This window comes from Buceros rhinoceros, unplaced genomic scaffold (genome assembly GCF_000710305.1).
Source record: "Buceros rhinoceros silvestris isolate BGI_N320 unplaced genomic scaffold, ASM71030v1 scaffold303, whole genome shotgun sequence".
Lineage (NCBI taxonomy): Eukaryota > Metazoa > Chordata > Aves > Bucerotiformes > Bucerotidae > Buceros > Buceros rhinoceros.
This window is the reverse complement of record NW_010405137.1, coordinates 1-2,942: the sequence shown is the minus strand read 5'-3', so window position 1 is coordinate 2,942 and position 2,942 is coordinate 1.

Sequence of the window (2,942 nt, the reverse complement as noted above, 5' to 3'; positions counted from 1 at the left end):
AAGAGAATGGTCAGAAACAGCTGTTCTCCAGAACTTCAAGGTCTTCATGGGCCACATTCTGCTCTCAGATACAGGAGTGTGAAAGCAAACCATCGACATCAGCCTGGATCGTAAAGCAAATGGGGAGGTGCTGGGGGAGTATTGGGCTGGGAGGCTCCTCTGGGAGACAGGGTGCTCCCTGACTGTGGAAAACAGACTGGGGGTTAGGCTGCCATCATGGTGGCACTGGGGAGGAAGGTGAGGTGATTGTTCACCCTGTAAACAGCTAGAAGCCACAGGACTGAAATGAGATACTGGAGGGAAAGGCACAGCCTGCACAGCCACTACGGGCAGAGGGAGATTTCTTTGGAAGCCTTTTTCCCCTAAAATGTTTCCTCTGATTTATCAATCTGTCTTCTAATAAAACCAAACCCTGGCTTGGTGTGGCTGCTGAGGGGAAAGGGGGAACAGTTCTGCTTTTGGGCTCTGGCCAGTTTGGGGTCCATGCTCCAGCAATCTGGAGCAGAATTTGGCACAGGAAAAAGATGGAAGACAAAAAGGTGAGAGGACCAGGGGAGAAGCAGGTTTTACTCTTCAGAACCCTCTTATTTGCTTTTCTGTGTCAGGTCGATCTCCAGCAATCTTCCTTTCACTCTAGCACAACCCTGGTATCAGCAGGGTAACTGTACATTTACCCCTTCATAAATGAGAACAGAATTTAGCCTTCAATTTACATCTGAGTTTTGTGCACTTGTTCTCTTTAAGATATATAACCCTGGGGAAATAAAATTGAATACAAACCAGCTTCCTTCCCGCTTACATCTTTCCTCCAGAAGAAAGCCTGCACTGCAAGATACCAACACATTTGCTCAATCAAGAGGAAGGTTTTGCTGAATTTCAGGATAAGAAAAATTAACATTGTCGTTTTATACAGAGCTTATTCTGCAGGGAGGCAGCTGGCCGCGGAGCTGCAAAGCACCCAGCCTAGCAAGTTCAAGTGAATTTGCTTTCTGCTATCCACATGCCATGTAAAAACCACCACTGCCTCTGCTTCCCGCTGGGGCATGAGGACAAAATCTGGCTCTTCAAAGAATGACCACTGTAGAGGGTTGCCTTCAAAGAGAAGTACAGTGAAGTGAATAATTTCTGCTGGGTTTTATTACAAGAAAAACCAGCCAGCTGATGGCATCTCAGACCAAACTCCACATGGCAGCACCCCCCTCCTCAGGGCATGGCCTTACTGAGCTGATGACCTCAGTGCCAGCCAGGAGCCAGTGGGGAAGACACACAATGCAGAGCCCACAAAGGGGGTTCCAATCTGCAGAAGCTCCCAGGCGCTGGGTCTGGCAAGAAGTCCCGGCGCAACTCTGGGCTCAGAGCATTTTCTTTGCATATGGGTTGAAGCAGATCCCAGCTCCCATCCCTGTACAGTGCAGATGGAGACTGGAGAACTGGCAAGCACGGCAGTGAGGGCAGCTTTACTCACACCCTGCTGCCCAGCTCCAGGTCGGAAGAAGCACTGTTAGCAGTGATAAGGCTTTTTGGCAGCTCTCACATCTTCCTTGAGGGGAGGTAGCTTCCCTGCCCATGGCTGCAGGTGAAGTAACAGGGGAGCAACATCACAGAACAAACAGCACAGCACTTGGCTTTTGGCCCTCTGCAGTCTCTGTGACTCCAAATCATGAATATCATGTTTTTTGTGGTTTCATTTTCCTGTTTTGCTAATACTTCGAGTGGAATATCAGAGAAGTGTTTTTTACAGCATGACACTGAGGACTTGTGTTTTGTGGCCTGTGAGATGCCCAAGGGCATGTGGGTGCCTTTGGGGATGCAGGGACAGACGGGCTGGCATTGGAGGACTGTGTGGGAAGCAGGCTTGGGACAGGCTCTGCCAGGAGGGCTTTTGGGATGAGTCCTGGAATCAAATGAGCCCTGAAATATACCCAGGGGCAGTTTTGCAGAGGAATAGTGGGAGCAACCAAAACTTAGCCAGGCAGTAATTTAACAAGCGGTGTGAGTTATCAGTGCTGGAGTCAACTCCTTTTTCAAGTTGCAAGGTAAATATTTCTAATGTGTTGTGTAATGTCTTCTGCAGTGGGCAGAATGGTGCCTTTCTCTGTTGGAAAGCAAAGCAAAGCAAACAGGAGTTCCTCTTTCACTGAATGAGGTAGACATCACAACACTGAAAAAGCAACGCAGAAGCACGGGCTGAATAAGCGGGCAAATCCGGTCACTAACGGTGACCGTTCTCATTATATGATTTTCAATAGACGGAATTCAAAAGGGCTGAGAAAGCACAAGGAAAAGATCAGTTTTTTTTTTTTAGGTTGATGAAACTTATTTAAATTTAAAAAAAAAGGAAGGTGGTTGAAGAGAGAGTAAAGATTTTGAACATCATTTTTGTAATCTAAGCAGTTCTCCTATGCACGTCTCATAGGTGAATGTGGCTTAAGAAACTCCGAGAAAAACAATGCATGAGCTCCAAAGAGATAATTTCAGTTGTGTATATATTTCCTGCAGTGTTATATGAAGATCTTAGCAGTGAAGCCTCTTTCCTGTGGACTCTAAATATATGATAAGGCCCTTCCTGAGTGCACAGCTGACCCGTGGCGGCTGCTGTTACAGATCAGCTACTTTGCTCCTTGCAGTATCTCAGAGAGGTGCTGCATCAGCACATTCAGAGTTGACTTGCCAATCTGTGAAATGACACCTCTGCCCCCAGAAGTCACCCTTTTGGTATCTGCAAATTTAAAATACTGCTGGGAGAGAGTTAGTACCCTGCATGGGACCTGGTGGAAATTTACACTCAGACAAGACACTCTGGTGAGTGAAAAGCAGGGGTGGGAAGCAACACTGTGGCAGCATATTTTCCTCCCAGATGACTACGTGAACTGACAATTTAAACACATTTACTGTTGACAGGCAATATAAAGTATGTTAAAAGCTGATTTTAATTCAGATAT